Source organism: Pleurodeles waltl, chromosome 3_2, assembly GCF_031143425.1.
Source record: "Pleurodeles waltl isolate 20211129_DDA chromosome 3_2, aPleWal1.hap1.20221129, whole genome shotgun sequence".
NCBI lineage: Eukaryota > Metazoa > Chordata > Amphibia > Caudata > Salamandridae > Pleurodeles > Pleurodeles waltl.
Window position 1 is genome coordinate 9,085,554 of NC_090441.1, and position 22,596 is coordinate 9,108,149.

Here is a 22,596-nt window from a genome sequence, read left to right on the forward strand (position 1 = left end):
TAAGTTACTGACTCGAGGTACTTTTTTGAGGAAGTCCTGTAAAATGATGTTTATGCAGTGAGCCAAACACAGGACCCTGAAATAGCCACCATCTGACATGACCTTAACTACATTACTGCCATTGTCTGTGGCAACAAATTCAATGTTAAGCCCTCTGGGGCACAGCCATTCAAATACCTTATTGTTAAAGTCATCCAAGACGTTTGCAGCTGTATGAGATCTCTCCATGGCAAACCTAGTTACTGTTGCATGCTTCCAAGCATCATTAAAAATTTCAGCTGTGTTCACACCTGCAGATATAGGCCCATATTTATACTTTTTTTGCTCTGTATTTGCGTCATTTTTTGACGCAAAAGCGGTGCAAACTCACAAAATCTAATTGTATTTTGTAAGTTTGTGCCGCTTTTTGCGTAAAAAAATGACGCAAATGCGGCACAAAAAAAAGTATAAATATGGGCCATATTGTCTTTAACCCCCCACAAAAGAAATGCAGTGTGCAGTGATGCACATGTAATCAATGGCTTGCCAACTAGTTCACATGTCTGTCGTCACTCTGCTGCAAAGCTTGTCCAACCAATTCCAGCACATCGTGATGTAGTACTGGAACAGCAACTCTGGTGAAATAGGTCCGGCTGGGAGCCTTCCATTTAGGGCAGATAGCCACCACAAATTCTAGAAAACCCGCTCCTTCAAACAAAAGAAAAATGGAGGAAGTCCAACGCTATCATTTTAGCCAGCTTTCCATTGTACAAACGTGCCATTGGGTGGTTGAGCTCATACTGCCCCTCCTGCCTAAACATGGCAGTAATAGTTGCCTCGATTTATTTTTTGGTTGGTGCCACTGATGCAGGTGACTTAGAAGGTGGTGGTAGGCTCAATGTGCGTCTCAGTGGGGCCACCACTGTAGTTTCTTGCCTTGGTGTTTCAAAGTGACTCTGAGTCTTCCTGTGCCATTGCGATATTGCTGATGTGGGCGACGATACTACTGCACTTCTGGGGACAGGGCTTATTTGTGTAACAAAAATGTCACCCCCTTCTTCACCTTCCACCATGATCGGATCAGATTCCTTGCTTTCGACACCTTCACTAACACCACTTGCAGGCTTTTCCTTTTGGCAGCTAAGGTGCGCCTCCCAGCAGATTGAGTGGTGTTTTATCAAATGGGTTGTTTGGCCTCCGGTTCCATAGTTTGGTTCCATAGTTTGTACTAAGCTTACCCCGACTAACACTTGCCTGGCAAAAGGAGCACATGGCAATCTTTGGCTCCTTTTCACTAATCGTAAAGAAGTCCCAAACTGGGGCGGTCAACTTTCTAACACTGGTGCCACTGCCAATGTCTGAAGAAGTGGTGGTAGGTGGATGTTCTTTTAATGATGTTTGCCTCTCACTGGTGCCTTCTTCTACTGAGGTGGGTGTGGTGTATGTTGCACCCAGGGCCTTGTAAATATGGAAGCTGGTGGAGGTGGTGGTATTGCTGCCACATATCTAGGAGCAGTTTGAGAAGATGGGGTAATGTTTGACTCCACTGGGACTGGGCTAAAATCCATGATGAGTGGCTCATCACCAGACTCATCATCCTCTTCTTCTTCATTCATAAATCTAAGGCTTTCAGGAACCTTTCTTTTCACTCCTTGCCTCTCCTGGCATGTCTCAGACTGAAGTGGCATCTAAGTGGAGTCTTGATCATCAGAAGGGGGGCTTGAGGAGGAACCTGGTGGAGATCTGGATGATAGTGGATCTTGTGAGGGGCTTCTTCTGCATGAAGCTCAACATCCTGATGTGCTCCTACTTCGGGAGGAAGTGCTATCACTGGCCTGAGTTTTCGGCAATTATTGGGTACTACTTTGAGAAAGAGATAAGTCCAATTCAACGTCACTGCTCATCGGCGTTCCTGTGATTAGAGAGGCTGCCTCTGTGACAGACATGGGCTTGGGCCTACTTTGGAATGGTGCTGCCGATGCAGGGGTGGTGCTCCCAGCTTGCTCCCCAGGGGCTGGTGCGGCAGGCACACGTCTTTGCCCAAAAAAGGTCTGGGACGACATACCAATGGTGGGAAGCTCCTTCTTATCACTGGTCACTTTCTTGGTAGCAGCTTTCTTTGGGGCCATCTTGAAGCTGTCAGTTGGCAGTAGCCTGTGCATTACAGGGGTTGCCCGCAAGGCCTGATGTTGCAGCCAGACCCTGTGGCCAACTCCTCTAGCCACCCAATCCAATGCTGCGCATGGCCCTGTCTCTCTGGGTGTGAGAATGGGAGTGAGAAGTTTGGGGGTGAGAGTGGCTGTGAGAGTCTCTGTCTGGGTGAGAGTGTGTGCGCATCAGTGTCTTAGTGGATGGATTAGTGTCCACACAGATCTGTGAGTAAGTGCATGAGGGTGTCAATGGGTCTGTGAGTGAATGTGTGAGAGTCTGAGTGGGTCTGTGAGTGGGTTCGGTAGTGTCTGGGTGAGTTTGTGAGTGGGTGCGTGAGGGGCTGAGTGGGGCTGTGAGTGGGTGCACAAGGGTCTGAGTGGGTCTGGAGTGAGAGAAAGAGATTGAAAGAGCAAGAAAGCGAGAGAAAGACAGTGAGAGAGATAGAGAAATTTTCAAGCTTCAATGGATGATATACTTAGAATGCAATATTTCTGGACAAATTGAAAAGAAAATGTATTTGTGAATTAAAAAGAGTGAGATAACCTTTCAGTATGGACCTTACATTTTTGAAGTTTAAAAGAATTTAAAGGAAGAAAAATATCAAATTTCAGTGTGAGGGTCTGTGACCTTAACCATTAGGCCACAGGTGACCCCTTGATGTGCTCTTTCCAGACATACCTATGAAATGCAACCCACACAAGTGAGGTGAAAGAATGGTAAATGTTCTGTTACTAGGAAAGTTTAACAGTCAAAACACTAGTAAATAGATAAACACATTGCCAAGCAATACTACGATTTGAACCTTCAGCCTACTGAGTGACAGTACAAGAACTTGACCATTAGGTCAGCAGTGACTCTGTTCTGCTCTGCATCCAAATGTAACTATAACATTTATACCAAATATTTTGCTGGTCTTACTCTTTGGAATAATTGCATGGAGAGGCCATTTCAATGACAATCTCTCTTCCATCCCATTATGGGAAGGAAGAGAGAGAGAGAGAGTGACAGTACTGCGGTGGGGGACCTGAAGGCCTGCGCGGCCCTAGCCGGCTCCCCGCGTTGCTCCCAGAAGCAGGGAGCTGTTTTAAATAGCATCTCCCTGCTTGTGTGAGCAATGTTTTCATCTATCTACCCAGCACGCATATTTGTGTGAAGGAAGACAGGTGAAAACTCCACTTTCTGAGAGCGGCAGCTGTTTGACTTTGCTTGCTTTTGGTTGGCGGGAGCCGTCAGCTTCCACCAAGCAAAAGCAAACAGCTATGTCCTAGAGGTGGGCACCCCGGGACATGGCAGGAGCCGTCACTGAGGGGTGGCGGTCCCCAGGGCCATCATTGGCTCCTCGAGGGGGGCCAAGCGCCCCCTCCTATATTACACAGCCCCAGGGAGATGGTGGACCCCGGTGTTTGGTGGTCTGAAACGGACCCCCTTCATTCTTTGTATTATAGTCCCGGGGAAGTGGTGGACCCTGTGGCTGTGGGGGCCATGCAGCCCTCACATCCTATTTCTGAAAAGCCCCAGGGAGGTGGAGGTCCTCGGGGATGTGGGGGCTGTGAGCCTCCCCAACATGTTGGGGTAAAGCCCTTGGCAGGTGGCGGTCCCCGGGGCTGCGGTGGGGCCACGCAGCATCCCTTCATGAAAATATTTGTAAGCCGCGGGAAGGTGGAGGTCTGCTGGGCTGCAGGGGGCCAGGTCAACCCCCGCAAACATCATTTTTGTAGCTACAGCCCCACATTAAAAAAGCAAAGCCCCTGAGACTTGGCCCATCTGGGGGCTGTATATAAAAACAAGTGCAGGAGCTCGAGCTTGTTGTTTTTTTTTTTTTCCAAAAATCTGCCGATCGGCCATGAATCACAGCAACATTTGTGTTAAAATGCTGGGACCCCAGCACCAGAGCTAAGGAGTCAGGGATACTCTACCTTGGCCCCTTGTCTTTTTTTTACTATTTTTGTGGGACTGGGCTGATGCCGTGTCCCAAGATGGCTGCCAGCACTTCCTGGTTTGAAGTGTTGGCAGCCAATCAGAGGTGTGCATTTCCCTGCATGAGCTTGTCATTATTCGTGAAGTCTTAGCAGCCAGAGAATTTATTTTCCCTTGAATATCTCCAAAACTCGGCTTCCCAGAAAGATCAGAGGGGGCCTCTGTAGAGTCACTGAGTCACTCATCGAAAACTGGATGTGGACTGTCCTAAAACCACCAGGCCTTTCCAGTCTGTTTACGACTGAAAGGGCATATAAAGCATTGGTGCCCCCACCCCAGCCAGGGGCACCCACTAGGGCTATCTTAGCAAAAATATTGAACTATCAAGATCATGATTGCCTCCTGCGGCGGCAAGGGAGCAGGAGATCCCCCATTATGAAATCTGCAAGATAGCCATTTATCCCGATTACATGAAGCAGGTTCAAGAACGTTGCAAGTCCTTTCTCGCTGTTAAACAAAAATTAAGAGCACTGCATGTGCGCTATATGCTCCTGTATCCGGCCCGGCTGAAAAATTATCCTACATGACAAGGCTAATTTTGCTGATAGACCGGAGGAAGTATGGGAATGGCTGGAGATCAGAGGTGATTCCACTACGGGTGGACCAGATGGGCCCAGAAAGAAGTCATGGGGCTCCCGAACTGGAAGGGGGTCAGCCCGCTTAGGTACAAAGAATCCCCATTTCATTCTTCTGGGTTCGCAACGAGTGCATATTGGGGAGGATGGATCCATGCATCTTACTACAGAGACTTGACTGCCCGGTGTGGTGACTCCTCCTCTGCAAGAGCCCATGGAAGGCTCGCCTCTACTGACTTCAAGTACACCATAGGACGTGGGACCAGATATTTTGGCAGACTATGATGGGTTAACGCTCTTGTCCCCTTATTCATTCGTTCATGTTGGGTTTCCTGATTTCTGAAAATGTGGGGACCACTCATGGGGGTGGGCCGCTGATGGTGGCCAGCTAAGGTCTAATTGCGACAGGCCCTAGCGATTGGGGAACATGGTCCCACAGCGTTGACCAATTTGGCAGGGTCAGATGGGGCCTTACTGATTCCTGGCAGGTTCTTATGATAATAAGCCGGGGGAGTACTGCATTATTTTGCTTAGTATATTATGACAGAGTGTATGACATGCCTGGCTGGCCGAGTTTAGGTGGGTATTGGTTGGTCATTGTTGGACCAGGGGGTGGTTGTGCATTCCTGGTGCACACAGGGGTTGGGCTACAATAGTCTTGCAGTTACACATTGTTTCCCACAGGTGGGAGGTTGTAATGTCTATAAATGTCTCGTTAAGTTCTGTTATGTCATTACAGTTACCACAGCTGGGTACGGGCACTGGACGGAGCGGGTGAAAGGGCGATGGCTACTGAAAACAACACCTAGATGAGGCGTAGTGACTACAAGGTACTCACCTGGAATGTCCATGGTCTGGGAACCTATGTAAAGCGGTACACGTTTTGTCATTACTTAAAAGGCACCATATTGATACTGCTTGCCTCCAAGAAACACATTTTGATGATGCTGGGGTTTTTAAAATGGCAATAAAATGGAGGGGACAAATATACTATTCATATTCAACATATGCTCAAGGTACTCTGGTCTGGGTCGTACCTGCGGTCCCGTTTTCCCTCACTTTCATGGAGGCTGACATAAATGGTAGATATGTATTCCTGCAGGGCACACCAGATGGTAGGGAGGTATCTTTACGGAACACTTATGCTCCCAATATGGACGACTCAGCCTTTTTTTATGCCATGCAGGACCTTCTTACTACCACCACTGACACACCAATATTTTGGTTGGGGGATCATAATTGTGTACTAGTCCCCTGCCTTGACAGGACACCACCAAAACAAGGACGAAATCTGCCATGTCTAAAGCCATCTCCGAGGTGATGCACAACCTAGCCTAAAGGGATGTGTGGAGAATATCACACCCCAAAAGCTGGATATACACTTGCCACTCTCCCACACACAACACCTATAGTCAGTTGGATAGAATACTGTTAGGGGGGCCATACCGGTTAGAGGACCTAGAAGTTACACATTTGGCCCGGCACTTGTCTGACCACTCCCCGGTAGTCTGTAAAATGGGTTGGGGAGATGACTCACAATTGGAAAAGACATGGAGGATGCCTTCAGATATTCTGGAGGATGCACTCAGTCGTGAAGCGCTCGGTAAAGCCCTTGGTGATTATATGGAAGGGAATTGGGGATCTATTAGGTCCATAGAATGGGAAGCAGTTATGAGAGGTGCATGTATGGGCCTCCAAAGCGGAGTACGACGACAGTTGCAAACTGACATTCAGAAGTAGGAGGCTGCCCTTGCTTCGTTGCAGAGTGCTCCAATGGCTGCCTGAACTCTCAGGAGCAGGAGGTCCAAAGTTGTAGAACATTAGGTGAACTCTAGGATCGCTTAGACAAATATACCCTGCAAACATATCGACAAAGACTCCATAGGGAAGGGGACAAGTCCGGCAAACTGTTAGCCTTGATAATGGGTAGTGAGCAATCCCTACTGCCCATTAATTGCCTGGTCAACTTAGACGGAGATAGGGTCACATCTAGGATGGGTATAATGCACACTTTACAACAGAATTTACAAAGGATCTATACTGCAGATCCAAGAGTCACCATGCTTGGATATGTTCCTTACTTGATGGCTGCTGGACTGCAGAGATTGACTCCATCCGTTGGCTGAGCAGTTAAATGGCCCGCTGACTCTGGACGAGATTCGAGAGACCTTCCTGGCCATACCATGCTCCAAGGCTGCAACTATTGGAAGTCTTGCAGGAGGCATACAGGCTGGGTTGCCTCAGTCTATGAGGGATGGGCAAATATGCATGCTTTTTAAACCAGGAGGAGATACAACTAACCTTTCAACCTACAGACCACTAACAATGATTAATAGCAACACAAAAATACTCTGCAAGGCCCTTGCTATGCGCCTCGCAGAACATATGCCCTCGCTGGTTCATGAAGACCAATGCGGCTTCATCCCCGGCCGTAGGACTAGTCTGAATCTGCATAGACTGGCACATGTGATGCACGAGGTTCGATACCAGCAGGATGAGATGGCCCTGGTGGCCATTGATGTGGAGAAGGCATTTGATATGCCGGACTGAGGCTATCTGCTGGAGGTTCTGCCTGTCAAGGGGTTTGGCCCTCAGTTTTGCGGTTGGGTGCGCTTTTTGTATCTTGACCCGCGCGCCCGTCTATGGGTTGGGAGACATCTTTCTGGTCATTGGGCAGAGGTACACAGCAGGGATGCCCGCTTTCTCCGCTTCTATTTGTGCTTGTGATAGAACCCCTGGCGCTCAGCGCAAGGCGAGAGCTGCAACACTGGGGGATGCAGACAGGGGCTAACCATGATGTTGTCTCCTTATACGCGGACAATGATTTTTCTATTTGTCCTCCCCTAGGGAGGCTGTTCCGGCTCTGCTGCACATCCTGGAGGAGCTTGGTGCCATTTCGGGGCTGCGCTTGAATAAGGCTAAGTCACTGGTGTTCCTGCTTGCAGGTCTGGCCTCCAACCCCCCTGACCAGCTTCCTGCTGTGGGACTCCATTGGGAGACCTCTGATTTTCGCTACCTAGGAATTAGAATTGCATGTACATGTAAATCGTAGATTGCACTCAACCTGGTGAGAGTAATTGAGGGTCTCAAAAAATCTGTCACATTTTGGAACACGTTGCCACTTTCCCTAATGGGACGGCTGGCGATCGCCAAGATGGTCCTTCTTCCCAGGTGCCTCTACACCCTGCAAAATTCTCTGACTATAATCCCACAGAGGTATTTCCGAAAACTAGACTCTATCCTTGTCTCATTATTATGGGCGGGTTAGATGCCTAGGGTTGCTTTGTCAACCCTAACAAGACAATATGAAGAGGTGGGATGGAAGCTCCGAGGTTGGATTTGTATTATTTTGTGGCTCATATTCAACATGCTGCACGCTGGCTGGATCCAGCTGAGAATTGGGAAAAACGCCTTCTGAATGGGATGGTGGAAATCGGAAAGTTGCCTGAGCTGCTGATGGAGGGACAGAACGGGGAGCAGTCGGCCCCATATCTAGTTCGGCAAACTGCAATTATTTGGCATAGGTTTGTACGCATTGCTTTTAAGGGCGCTCCTTTTCATCGTGAACTCCTGGTGTGGATTGTAAAACCAGTCCATCACATGATGAACAATATGTCCTTTCAGCAATGGCATGAGGGTGGCTGTGAGGTGCTAGGGGATTTATACCAAAATGAAAGGTTACTATCCTTCAAGGAAGCTTGGGACGCCTTCTCACTGGGTCAGGGTCAATTCCTGCAATATGAAGGGCTGGCAGGAGTGGCACGTGAAACGTGGTTAACCTTTCCTGGTGCACCCAAAGCACCACACACATTGGGGGTCCTCCTTGACTGTTGCGTGGGTAGTCACCTGATCTCCTTACTGTATAAAGCTATGCGTTCAGATGTTATAGGCCCACCGCCACAGGCCCTAGGGGCTTGGGTCCAGGACTTCACTACCTCGTTATCAGAGAGTGACTGGGCACGAGTAAATGCACTTACACACACTGTCTCTTGTAATGCCCATTTTAAATTAGTCTATTATAATTTCATACATAGAACCTATGTTACTCCCAGAGGGCTGCAGAGGATCTCGGCTGCACGTTCTGACACTTGTCCAAGGTGCGGAAGTGGGGCAACAAATTTCTTGCATTTGGCTTAGCATTGTAGGGTAGTATGGGACTTCTGTGAGCAAGTGACTACAGAAATAGAAAGGGTGGTGAGTTTATAGTTTGATCAATCGCCCCAGAGTTGACTCCTTGGTAATATTCCTAATCCAAAGGGTAGAAAGATGGAATATACGTTTTTGCATATCTCATTGGTGTTAGCAAAGCGTAGGGTCGCCATAATGTGGATGGGCCTCAAGAGCCCGGACTATGCACGCTGGAGAGCGGATACCTTGGAATGAGCCATAGCAGAAGAGATACATTTGAAAATAAAGTGGCACGATAACAAGGCCCCCGAGGACATAGCTGACTGGAAAGAAATATGTGCCAGTTTTACAGATCTGGACTCGAGCCTAACCTCTTCAGATAGTGAGGATGAAGGCCTAGGGGTGACTATGGGGGAGGCAGCGGAGAAGTAAAACATGGAGACTTAGAGACATCCTACTAATAAGCTGAGGGGGGGGAATTATATTGCACGTCCTAAAGATGCGGGCTGGACTGATTGAGGGTGGAAATGGATACAAAACTGTTGTAATGTTGTTTTGTATTGCACAATGGAATCGCCAATGTTTACCTATCTCCTTCTCTATGTGAAACCATGACGCAGATGTATGTTTTTGGTAAAATATAAATAAAGTTTAAAAAAACATATATATATCTCCAAAACTACTGGGGGGATTTACACCAAATAAGTGAAATCACAGTCTGCGTACCGAAAGCTAGTTTTCTGACAAATCTGGTGTAATTCCATACAGTGGTTCAGGCTGTAGTCGTGTCTAAAGGTCCTATGGGAATTAACATGGGAAATGCAACTTGACCCCCCCCCCCCTTTTTCTTGGCCCCGCTTGATGGATCACCCCAAAAACTTTCAACAATCATCGGCACACTTCTTTTCGAAAAGTTTGCGAAGATTCATCAAACTGTGCCAAAGATATAGGCAAGTCAAAAAACGCTTTTTCTATGGAAACATGGTCCTAACTATAACTACCTAGTGGCGACTGCCACTATAAATATATATATATAGTAAGGAGCATCCTGCAACATCAGCAACACTCTACAATTGCTCACCTCAAATGTCTGTTTTTCTAGCAAAGTTTTTAAGCATAGAATTGGGACAGTGCTATCCACGTCAAGGTAGAAAGCAACAAAGTCTTTTGCCCTTTGTACAGCAACATCTTTAAGCATAGGACTGTCCCAGAGCCATCTTTGTCGAGCTGAAAAATGACAAAAGCCTTTCACCTCTCCATGTACAGTATTACAGCTGTAAAATACCATCCAAGCCAACCTGGAATGAGTAAAAGCAACCCCTGACGTGTTTTGATGTCATTACATCTCTTCAGAGAGGTTTAGCTTTGCCCAAACACAAGGGAGCACGCAGTATAAGTCAAAACAAAACCCTTTCCCGGTTAGAGTGACGCATAAATTATGCAAAATGAAAGAGAGAACTCTGGATAGTTCCCACGCTTAGGTGGAGAGCAGCTCCAGTAACCCTGCAACACCGACACTCTAGATTGGCTCAACTCAAATGTCTGTTTTTCTAGCAATGTTTTTAAGCACAGGATTGGCACAGTGCCATCCACGCCAAGCTAGAAAGCGACGAAGTCTTTTGTTATTATTTTTTATCTTCTTTTCAAGGATTTGGCTGAAGCCGAGACATTTGAGGTGAGCAAATTAAGAGTGTCTCTGGTGTTTCAGGGTGCTCCTTACTGGAGCTGCACTCCACCTCAACTCTTTTGTTTTCCATACATACATATATATATTTTTTTCCCTTAAAAAAACAAAGGTTACAGGGATGTTATACTTAGGTTCTAAATTTACTCGCACAAAACAGAGAAATTCAGCAGTTATAGTTAGTGTTATTTAAAGTAGCTATAACTCATGGCCAAAGGTAACTATAACTTGCAGTTTTTTTCAATAATTTGACTTCTAATGTTTCATTGATATTTTTATTTACATTAAAAAAGTTGTCATGAGTGCTGTAATATCTGGATTAATTAGCAGTGCATGGCGAGGGTGCGATTTATAGGTACCTTAGGCCATGAGTTCTAGTTGCTCCATCCCAAAGGGCCAACTACAATTCAATGGGGGGGTGCCCGGCCCCCCTCCCAGAGCAGATTTTGGCTCCAGGAACCCCATCCCGAGGCCCAGCTATCTCTCCACTCTGCCCCCTAAAACACCTATTGTACAATGGAAACACAGGGGCAGCCTCAAAGCTCCCACAGTCCAAGCCTCCATTGGGAGCCGGCATTGCTTTCACAGACATGGAGCTGCTAAACATGCAGCCACCTATCTGTGAGCAATCGTTTCTTCTGTTTCCCTGTCTGTATCTCTACATGTCTGCAACAACCCCTTCATTATTTTAGTTCAGACCCTTTTTTCAGTCAATTGCCCCAGGGAGGTGGTGGTCCCTGGGGTCAGGGTCAGCAGTAGACCAGCGTCATCATATTTTTCAGCCCCGGGGAGGTAGCCATCCCCTGGAATGCAGGAGGGCTGTCCGGGCCCCCCATATAAATGACATATTCAGCCTCGAGGAGGTGGTGGTCTCTGGGGCTGCAGCTGGCCCCCCTTAATGTGAATGAATTGCCCTGGGGAGGTGGTGGTCTCCGGAGCCGCCTGGGATCAGTACACCCTCCTGCATATATTTGAATGTTATCCACTGGGAGGTCGGGGTTCCCAGGGCATAAATAAGCCCTGGGAGCGGGACACTGTGCATCCTCCTCCTTCATTTTTATATGCACCTGGGACCTTGCTCGTCTGGGGCCTTTATTAAAACTAGGGCGGGAAGACCTGTGCCTGTCCCCACTGCAAACGACCAAAGGCCCTGTGCAGTGTGGAATTGGCTCAGCCTTTGGTGGGGTTGGCCATGCGCGGCGGGGTTGGATTTACGTATAGTAATACATTATTACTATACAGTAACAAAATCCTAGAAGTTCACAGAAAAAAAAAGATCAAAGTAGCATTATGCTTGGGTGAAATGTTCAGTAACAACATAAGGTTTTAAACTAAAACAAAAACAGAAATTCACCATTTATAATTATCTAAAGTAGCTATGACTCGTGCCCCAAGGTAACTATAACTCACACCCTCACCATGCACTGCTAATTACTCCACATATTACATCACTCATGACATTTTCTATGACATCATTGATAATATCACTGCAACATTTGCAATGAAATTATTGATGAAAAAACTGTGCATGGCGGGGGCAAGAGTTATTGTTACCTTAACTATAACTGGTGAATTTCTGTGTTTTTTAGAGTTTAAAATGTTATGTTGTTACTGAACATTTCACTTAACTATAATGTTACTTTAACCTTGTTTTTTCAGTGAATATATATATATATATAAGTAAGGAAAGTAGAATCAAATCAGCGGTGGGAGATGACATTGCTCTCAAAATATTTTGAATGTGGGAAAATACCAAGGGGCTTACGCATCATATTGTTGCCCACTTATGAGGAAATGGATAATATCTAGTTAAGGAATGGTGTACAAGCACTGAGGATTGCTCCATGAAAATAATGAATATACTTATTAAACATGCAAAACGCAAAATGGAACAACATACCGCAAAGGTGGATAGCCGGATAAGGGAAAAAGAGAATGTTAGGGACACTGCGGAGACATTGTTGACTAAGATGGAGGGAACAATACATTCATATGAGGAGGAAGTTATGGAGAGGAAATGTAGGAAATTCCCTAGGGATAAGCCTGATTATCAATATGGAAGAACATATACCTTTGCGAGAAGGTTAGGTGATTTAAGGATGAAAGAAAAAATTGAGAAACCTGTGATGGGTGCAGAAAGTGTAACAGATTTTAGCTCGAAGGCTGGATGTAGTGCTGATGAGGGTCCTTAAGAGACGAGGGATTTTTTCAGGGAATGGCGCCTCTTGCAAATGACAACAGAACAAAACAGAAAAAGCAAACAATTCATCCATGACAAAGAAAGTGTAGAACAAGGAGAGGAAAAAGTGAGAGGAAGAGGAGAGAGTAGAATGAGAAAATAACAACCATGGTGGAGAAGGATCCACAAGAAAAGCCACTAGTGATCAACATATCCTCTACCACATTGGCTGCGGATCAAGAGATAATATTACATTTGGGATTGACATTTTGCCCCCTATAAGTTCAGGAGTTTTCAAACACTCAAATTGAAATATACAACTTTGAACAAGATGGGTTTTGGCACTCACATAGCAACATCGAGTGGATGTAGACCAAAGAGCAAATGTTGCCCTCAGTTACCAGAGGCCAATAAGAACAACCTCATTCATGAAATGGTAGTGGAAGATATGAATGATTTAATAAGAAAAAAGAAATGGAAGCACATACGTAACCTCAAGCCCAAGGTCTGGAAGAACGTGGCTGAAATAAACCATCTGATAGGGATGGTAATGTTGTGATAATGGATAAAAAATGTATTTGACTAAAGCCTATCGACAATTGAATAATGAAATACATTATCAACACTTATCAAAGAACCCAATGAAACAGATGGAGACTGAATTTCACATAATGCTGAAGGAATGGCATAACAAGGATCTCCTGGGATGGGAAGAGTACCACGATCTACTAAAAGAGCATGCTAGAATAGCCAATATTCTTTTCTTTCCGTAGATACATAAGAATCCCCAAATACAACCAGGGAGACCTATAGTGAGCTCTATAGGAACCCTTTTGGAGAATACTTCTAAATATTTAGAATTATTCCTTCAACCAAATGTTACAGGACTACCTTCATATCTGAAAGACTCCACAGACTTCTTGATAAAATTGGCTGGTATATCATGGAGATCTGAACACATCAAGGTCACATTGGATGTAGTATCACCGTCTACAACTATCAATCATGAAGATGGATTGTCTGCATGTTTTTATTTCTAAGAGACAGACCAATTGAGTACCTGGAGCACACATAGATGATAATGGAAATGCTGCAATATTGTCTTAAACATAACATCTTCATTTTCAACAGCAGAATTTACCTACAGTGACAGGGGATGGTCGTATGGACCTCATTCGCCCCTACCTATCCAAACTTGTTCATGGGGTGGTGGGAGAAGGAGGTAGCTTAGGAGGAGGAGAATGAGGCGTCTATGATGAATGTAGTACTCTGCCCTCAATTAATAGATTATCTCTTTATCCTATGGGAAGGTGAGGAAACAAACCTGAAGGAGTTCATAACCAAACTGAATACCAACAGCCTGAACATCTGGTTCACTGAAACACATAGGGCCAGATCTCCAAGAAAGTGGCGCATCAGCCCGGATGTGCCACTTTTCTTGGGCCACCCCTGCCCCACCTAACAACACCATGGTTGCGCTGTATTTACAATTAGGTGCACCATTGCACTTGTTCCCACAATAGCGTTATGATTTAAGATGCTAATATGATGCTTTGCTGGATTAGTACCATAGATTATGGTGCTAGTGAAGAAAAGCATTAGGGAGCCCCATAGTTTACTAAGGACCCGTCACTTTAACGCCTGCCCCGCACATGCGTTCAAAATGACAGAAAAAATGTTGCAGGGAAATCTTGTAGATTTCACTGCACCATTTTTTGTGGCCTCATTGCATGGGAACGTCCTTCTAGCATACATTATACCTGGCACAGGTATAATATGGTGCAAGGGGGTTGCAAAGTGGTGCAATGCTAGCATGGGACCACTACCTGCTCTGAAAAAATAGTTTTGCTTCCATCCACAAAGGGGAAGGGGTGCCGTGGGGACCCCTTCCCGTTGCGAATGGGTTACCATCAACTTAAAGTTGGTGGTAACTGCAATTGTTTTACGAACCCATTCACAGTCGCAAAACAATCTTACTTACCACTGCGAATAGCTATTAGGAAGCAAATTGGTCTGTCTGCGAGCAGAAAATAGCTACGTGCACCTGGCCCTTTATGTGCAGTTGTAAATCATGAACTGGAGTTGAAGGACAATTTGTCACTCTTCTGATGTTGTGATCATATACAGTGGACTCTATGTGCTGTCCTGATCAGACTGAGCAAGAATAGGGTGACGTGGGTTCTTTACTGGGGAGCTAAAACCCATGAATGGCTTGAATTAATATGATAACAATAGTAAGCCTCCCTTTGAGACAGAAAATTCTATGTATCTCGCCAGATTATGGACCCACGTCACATTATCTTAAATACAGGATAACGACCCATAGATGGTTCAAATCAGTATCAGAGGAATAGTGCCTCTGTCTTTCAAGAAGCATTATACACTTTATTGGATGGAAGCACTTTATTTGTCCTTCCTAGAGCTTTTTGCACTTTATCAAACTACTTACAATTGGCTTAAATTAGTTTAATCGAAGTAGTGACTCCTCCTTTGAACGTTTTTATTTTCAAGGCAATACTCCGCACTTTACTGAATAGAGCACTTGTCCTTCTTAGAGCATTTTGCACTTTATCGAATCATTGATCTGTATTCATAGATGGCCTAAAATAGTATGGCAGAAGTAATTATTTCCCTGGTAAAACATTATGCACTTTATCAGAGTATGTATCTGCATTAACCTATGGGTAATTTGAATGTTAGTCCACACTAGTATTATAAAAGTAGTGTATCTCCCCTTTGAAGAGCATTATGTACTTTATTAGATAGTGCACCTTATTAGTACTCCCTAAAGTATTATGCACTTAATAAGATTATTAATCCACATTGCATCATTCTATAGGCAAAATAAATATCCCACAGATGGTCCAAATTAAGATACGTTACATTTTTGGTGATTCATTTAAGCTCTGGGCGTTGTGCAATATCCCATAGATGCGCTATGGAAACAGCGTTTCCCCCCTTTGTTCAAGGAACCTCATGCACTTTATTAGATAGAGACCCTTTTTAAGGGATATCATGCACTTTAGTAGATAGACCCCCAATCTCCTTCTATTGTATAATTTTATAGGAATTTTGACACTGCCGGCTCCTATGTTGCGGCCGCATCCCCGCTGGGCCGGCGGGCGTAAACTAGGTTTGCGCCCAGCGGGGATGTTGTAATGGGGACCGCGGGAGTGCTCAATGTTGTAATGACCCCCTAGGTTTTTACATCATGACATATTGTATTTTGGTAGGAGGGTATTAGAGGCTGCATTTTGGGGTTAAATGAATCAACAGCAAATATGTACGAGGGATTTTGATTTTGCAATATGATTAACAATTGAGTTGATCTGCGAAATTATGTGTCTAGATAATATGGCGTAACAATACTTAGGAATGACTATGTATGATTTGAAAACCCAAATATATAGCAAATATGCATGCCACAATGTATTCCAAATGATATGCCAATTATCGGATATCTGGGCATGTTGAAGACTATGGTGGTCATTACAACCCTGGCCGACGGTGTTAAAGCGGCAGTAAGACCGCCAACAGGCCGGCGGTAAAAAATTTGCAATTACGACCGTGGCGGAAACCTCCAACAAAGACAGGCACTTTAACACTCCGACCGCCACAGCGGTCACCGCCAACAGACAGGCGGGAGACAATGTACCACCCACACTATTACAACCCACCAATCCGCCACCTTTTCCGGGGAGGATTCACCCCGGATAAAAACACAGTGGAAACAGGAATTCCGAAGGGAAAACGCTCACCTCTACACACCCCAAGAGGAACGAGGACACCATGGACCCGGAACTCCAAATTCTCCCTGCGATAGTCTTCCTGCTCCTCTACCAGGAGCATGAACGCCGGCGGCGAAGACCACGGTGAGTACTGCACCTACGACACAGGAGAGGGGGGAGGGAAAAAACAGGGGGACACACACGCAACACGCAACACCCCCACCCTCACCCACTACAACACACACACTAATGCATATTGATACATCACAGTTACACCCCCTAACCCCCCCGGAAGAATGCAAAGACAATAGAAAATTAGTGTAACAATTGTAATATATTAAAATCAAGTAGGCAAAAATATATATATATACCCCATGTACAAAATATATACCAAGCATAGTAGTCCAGGTAGTGCTCCAATTAAGTCCGTGGAACACTGGGCCCACACGGTATGGGCGAGGCCCACACAAGATCCCCGACCATGACGGAGAGAACACTGCAGGGGCATCAGAGAGCAACAAAACAGGCACCTCAGGGGGAAAAAAAGTGGGGGCACCTCAGCCGATTGAGTGCACAACACCAAATCCACGAGGGGGCCACATGCCCACTGTACAATCCTGGGGAGTGCAAAGCCACAGTCTCTCAAGTCTATATAGTGGATGGGTTGCCCACTGTTCAATCCTGGGGAGTGCAAAGCCACAGTCTCTCAAGTCTCTACAGTGGGTGGGTTGCCCACTGTTCAATCCTGGGGAGTGCAAAGCCACAGTCTCTCAAGTCTCTACAGTGGGTGGGTTGCCCACTGTTGCATCCTGGGGAGTGCAAAGCCACAGTCTCTCAAGTGGATAACAGTCTCCACTGGTTCTGGAGTGGGCATGGTGCCCAGAGTGCTTCATCCTGCTAAGGAGAGAGGTAGTGGATGGATCTCTCCACTGGTTCTGGAGGGGGCATAGTGTCCAGAGTGCTTAATTCTGCCCGTGACGGACTCAGTAGCGTCAGTGCCCTTGGCGCTCATGGGCCAGCGGTGCATGAGACAGTGGTGCCCTGTTCAGCGGTGCTTGAGGCGGCGATGCCCTGTTCAGCGGTGCTTGAGACGGCGGTGCCCTGTTCAGCGGTGCTTGAGGCGGCGGTGCCCTGTTCAGCGGTGCTTGAGACGGCGGTCTCCATTGCAGTGACTCAGCTGCTGGGGGGCCTTCATGGCCCAGCGGGGCTTGTGCTGGCGGTGGCCTCCTGGGCAGTGGGGCTTGTGCTGGCGGTGGCCTCCTGGGCAGCTGGGCTGGTGCTGCCGTTGGCCTCCTGGGCAACTGGGCTGGTGCTGGCGGGGGCCTCCTGGGCAGCTGGGCTGGTGCTGGCCGGGGCCTACTGGGCAGCTGGGCTGGTGCTGGCGGTGGCCTCCTGGGCAGCTGGGATGATGGCGGTCTTCTCCGCCGTGCTGCTCTTCCCAGACTTGCTGAGTTTCTTGTGCCCCTTCCCCACCTTGGAAGGTGTCGCAGCTGACTGCACACTCCCACCTGTACCCCTGGGAGCGGCTTTGGTGGCTGGAGTCTTCCCCCTCTCCCGTCGGGCACTGGCCAACTTCTGATGCTCCACATGTGGGGGACTGTCTGTGCTGTGGCTCCGTGCCACACTGGCTGCCCTGGTGGCCGGTGCACTCCAGATTCCGGTGACTACAGGCACCACTGGTCCCGGAGATGTTGTGGCTGAGGTGCTAGTTCGGGACCTAGGAGACGGAGGGGATGGGGGAGGTGTGGGAAAGAGGTCAAGGTTGGACAGGAAAAGTTTTTGGGACACACTGGGACGGGTAGCTGGAGGGGGTTTGGGAGTGGAGGAAGAGGTTGTGGTTGTAGGAGGTGTTCGTTTGCTGACTTTGGGCGAAGGTGCATGCGCTGGAGGCTGTCGTGAGGTGGATGGCTGATGGGTGGGTGTGTGCCTGCGTTTGTGTATCTTCGGAGGGGGCGTCACAGACACACTGGGAGAGGACACAGGGGACGTGTGAATGGTAGTGGGGTGGTGACTGCACGTGAGCGGGGCGTGGTGGTGGGTGTGCTGGAGAGGGATGTAGTGGCTGTAGAAGTAGTGCATGCAGGTGTGAGTGTAGACGAGACAGGGAGGGAGGAGGGAGACGAGGAGGAGGGGGACACAGTGGAGGCAGTGGATGTTGCTATGTTTGCATGTGTATGTGATGCTTGCATGAGTGCCTGTGGGATGTGTGGTGCTTATGTTTGCCTGAGCTTCCCTTGTGTGTTGACGTGTGTGCATGCTGGTCAATAGGTGTGCTTGGGATAGGCTGAGGTACAGGGGATTGGGTCTGGGTGGAGGAAGTTGGAGGGGGGAGGCTAGAGACAGGGACAATGGCTGCCATCAGTGCTGAGGCCAGAGTCTGAAAAGCTCGCTGAAGGGCCGCCTGACCAGAATCAATGCCCTCCAGGAATGCATTTGTTTGTTGCAACTGCCTCACTGAGGGCAGCAGGGGTGACTGGGGCAGGGCCTGAGGTGCCTAGGGCGAAGGTGATGCCCACCCTCCCGGGTGAGCGGGCACGGGACGAAGGCTGAGGGGCTGCTGGGAGGGCGGTGCTGGAAGGGGGGGGTGGCGGCTGTAGATGGGGGGGGCACAGATGTTGCCGCCACCACAAGGGAGCTCCCATCAGAGGACGAGTCCGTGTCACTGGTCTCAGCTCCTGTCCCCGCCGTGGAGCTCCCCTCGCCCTCTGTCCCACTGGTGAAGTCCAATTCCATAGTGCGGCCCTCCATGGCCATGTGGGATGCAGCCCCCTGGTGCTCCGGTGCCACTACTCCTCTGCCTGATCATGCTAATGCACACAAGAACAGGGAGACCGCAAAAAGGTGGGGGAACGACACAAGAAAGACATGTTGAGTGCATGCATTACCTCTACCGTTGGCGGACACGACAGACACAGAAGCCCCCTGCACTACGCCGTGCTCTTGGGCTCCACTGTTCAATTCCTGGGAAATGGCCTACAAGGCTATGGATGACATCTGCACACATAGATGACACAGGGGCATGACTAGGTGTACTTGGCACTCTACAGAGGTGGGCTGGGGTGACATATGGCCTGCCTTACGGAGGGACCTTGCCTACGTAACTCACCCTGGCCTAGGGAAACCCACAGCCCACCTCCCCCACCCAGACCCCTCCACTGCGCGCAAAGTCAGCAGAATACAAGTGTACTCACCCCCTTGTGGCTGCTGTGATGCCCTCAAGCGCCCATCCAACTCTGGGTACGCCACCGCCAGGATCCTGAACATCAGGGGGGTCATGGTGTGATGGGCACCCCTCCCACATTGGGAGGCCATCCCCAGCTGAGCCTCCGCCGTCTTCTTGCTCCAGCGGCGAATGTCCTCCCAGTGGGTGCTCCGTCTGTGGTAGACCCCCAGGGTCCGGACGTCCTTGGCGATGGCACGCCAAATATATTTTTTCTGGTGGGTGCTGACCTACATGATTTGTACAGGGGGAAGAGAAAGTTAATACCAACTGCACCGTCAAAGTGATTGGCCCCCATCCCTACCCTTGGCATGTGGCACATGCACTCACCGTGGTTTCATGCACGCCGCACTCTCCCCCCTTCCTTCTTAGATCCACCCCTCTCCACACAGGCATCGCCCATACATCATGCTCCCAGTGTACTTACCTGTTGGTCTGGAGGACCGTAGAGTAGCGTGTACTGGGGGAGGACGCCGTCCACGAGTTTCTCCAACTCCTCCAATGTGATGGCAGGGGCCCTTTCCCCAGACACTCGAGCCATTGTCTCTTCCAGACCGACGTCACAGCAGCACTTGCAGTGCAGGTCCTCTCCTGTCGAAGATCAGGTATCGAGTGATTGAACAGATAGAAAATGGTTGTCACGTCTGCGGTGGTGCGTACCGTCACCGCCGGCGTACATCGTCATTGGCTCCTGGGACCCATAGGGTCCAATGTTAACCAATGCAGCATTGCGCCGCGGTCTTCGACCGCCTACCGCGACGGTGTACAACGCCAGCGCAGTTACCTCACATCCCATTGTCCCACTTTACAGGTCAGGCAGCCGCCATTTCAGGGGCCCACATGGCTTCATTTTCAACTGCGTCACACATACCTAGGCCTAGACTCAACACACATACAGGCCACTTTTTGATTATGAATGGTGTTCTTTGTAAGCTGTGGGTCCGTACCTCTGAGTTGTTTGACTCTGTGCTCACTGTTGTCCTTAATAGGCACCGTCCGCTGGGACATGTGAGGAGATGGCGGCATCCTCCGGTGTACCGACCGTTGGTGGACCTGTCGACAATGGAGGAAAGACATGTGATAATCACATACAGGCTTCACTGTGCCACAATCCAGGAACTGTGTACCCAGTTGGAGCCAGACCTGATGTCAGCTATCCGCCATCCCACAGGAATCCCCCCTCAAGTTCAGGTGCTGTTAGTGCTCCATTTTCTTGCAAGTGGGTCATTTCAAACAACAGTGGCCATATCATCAGGGATGTCCCAGCCTATGTTTTCCAACGTGTTGTCCAGAGTGTTCTCTGCCCTGCTGAAACACATGTGGAGCTACATCGTTTTCCCTCAGGTGGAGGATTTGCCTACAGTGAAAGGTGACTTCTATGCCCTGGGACATATCCCCAACTTCATAGGTGCCATTGATGGGACACATGTGGCTTTGGTACCCCCCCACAGGAGTGAACAGGTGTATAGAAACCGGAAGAGTTATCATTCGATAAATGTACAGATGGTATGTTTGGCAGACCAGTACATCTCCCATGTGATGCCATGTTCCCTGGCTCAGTGCATGACGCTTACATCCTGTGGAATAGCAGCATCCCTTATGTGATGGGTCAACTCCAGAGGCACTGTGTGTGGCTATCAGGTGAGCACCTGGAAGCTAGTCAGTGGGAATGGTTGTGTGGGTCTGGGGATATCCCTACAGGTTAGTGTGTGTCTAACAGTTGTCCCTCGCCATTTGCAAGTGACTCTGGTTACCCCAACCTGTCGTGGCTACTGACCCCAGTGAGGAATCCCAGAACAAGGGCAGAGGAATGCTACAATGAGGACCATGGGCGAACTAGGAGGGTGATCGAGCGGACCTTCGGCCTCCTGAAGGCCAGGTTCAGGTGCCTTCATATGACGGGTGGTTCCCTATTCTACTCACCAAAGAAGGTGTGCCAGATCATCGTGGCCTGCTGTATGCTTCACAACTTGGCTTTGCGACGACAGGTGCCTTTTCTGCAGGAGGATGGTCCAGATGGCGGTGTTGTTGCAGCTGTGGAGCCTGTGGACAGTGAAGACGAGAAAGCAGAGGAAGAAGACATGGACAACAGGGACTCAGTGATCCAGCAATATTTCCAGTGAGACACAGGTAAGAATACAAACCTGCCTACTACATGTACTTAAACACTACTACCTCTCTACTGTCTGTCGTTTTCACCCAGTGTATGGTCACTGAGTTGTCACTTTCCCTTACGATTTCACAGATGTGGGTCCCACTGTGTGACATCTGCTTTGATTCCTCATAGGTATGTTGCCATTACCAATGAAAAATCTTTTTGCCACAGTTATTGCTAATACAGTATTCCGAAATCACAAACAGACTCCAGATTGTTTTGTGCTTAAAGGGTGTTTATTTAAGTGCTCAATATTGGAGGGGGTTGTAAAATGGTGAGGGGTGATGGCAGAGAAATGTCCATGGCAGAGTCCAGTCTATTAGTCTCACAGGTGCATTGCCCAAATGGGCATAGGAAGTGGACCTGGGGAAGTTAAAGGATGGACAGGGTGACAAAGTGGGACATAGGGATGACAACCAGGGTGGTCTCATTTCTTGGCGGGGGTCTTGGCATCGATCTCTGTCTTTGTCCTGGATCTCAGGGATCGTTTGCAAGGTGGTTCTCCCTCTGCAGGGGGTGGGGTGCTGGTGTGGTGGTCCTGTGGCGGGGCGTCCTGTCCACTAGCGCCGGCTGGGGTGGTGGGCAGTTCATCATCCAGGCTAGTGTCAGGGGCCCCTTGTAGTGCCACAGTGTCCCTCCTGGTGTTAAGTACTTCCTTCAGCACCCCTACGATGGTGCCCAGGGTGGAATTGATGGTTCTGAGTTCCTCCCTGAAGCCCAAATACAGTTCCTCCTGCAGGCGCTGGGTCTCCTGAAGCTTGGCCAGTACCGTTGCCATCGTCTCCTGGGAGTGGTGGTAGGCTCCCATGATGGAGGAGAG